Source organism: Penaeus monodon, chromosome 24 (genome assembly GCF_015228065.2).
Source record: "Penaeus monodon isolate SGIC_2016 chromosome 24, NSTDA_Pmon_1, whole genome shotgun sequence".
Lineage (NCBI taxonomy): Eukaryota > Metazoa > Arthropoda > Malacostraca > Decapoda > Penaeidae > Penaeus > Penaeus monodon.
The window spans coordinates 6,484,133-6,484,720 of NC_051409.1; the positions used below are offsets into that span (position 1 = coordinate 6,484,133).

A 588-nucleotide genomic window follows, 5' to 3' on the forward strand; every position below is an offset into this window, starting at 1 on the left:
TTAGAGTGGTAATAAGTCATTGCAGATGCAAGGTTTATAAAACATATTCCATTAGCTTGACCGTAATTTATTTCATACAGCAGAGAATGCAGATCATATGCAACAGTTATGGATTCATTCTTCTATATAAATGCAATATCACATGCTTAAAAATTCTCACGTCTAGAAACATGGAAAAGAGAAGAAAGTTACCACTGATTTGTGCATGGCAGCAGATGTTGAACACGAAAGGTACTAGGCAAGTAAATTAACAATCATTTGCGTATAACATTTGCGCTGAACAAGCATAAGAAATGTTCATGGTTAAGCACTGGTACACTTCTGAACGAGGGTGATCAAGGCCAGCTTCGGTAGTATTATTCACCTGAAAAATAATAAGTTTCTTTTTCTACTTTTTCTTTTCCATTTTTTTCATAATTCTTATTTGATTTGATTAATTTATTTATGGTTATCATTTTTTTTTTCTTTTTAATATGGATACATAGACACGCGCGTGCACACACACCACGGACTCGCACATCTCCATAACAAATATGTACACTGTCGATTTAAGCTGCTTGTTTATTTTGTATGTAACTCGCAGTGGCA

General features: G+C 34.0%; 1 protein-coding gene across 1 annotated transcript in view; it reads right to left on the reverse strand.

The window, feature by feature from the left end:
• The window catches only part of LOC119588517 (von Willebrand factor D and EGF domain-containing protein-like), a gene marked incomplete at its 5' end in the record, with an annotated part of 11,046 nt that overhangs the window by 4,898 nt on the left and 5,560 nt on the right, over nt 1-588 (reverse strand).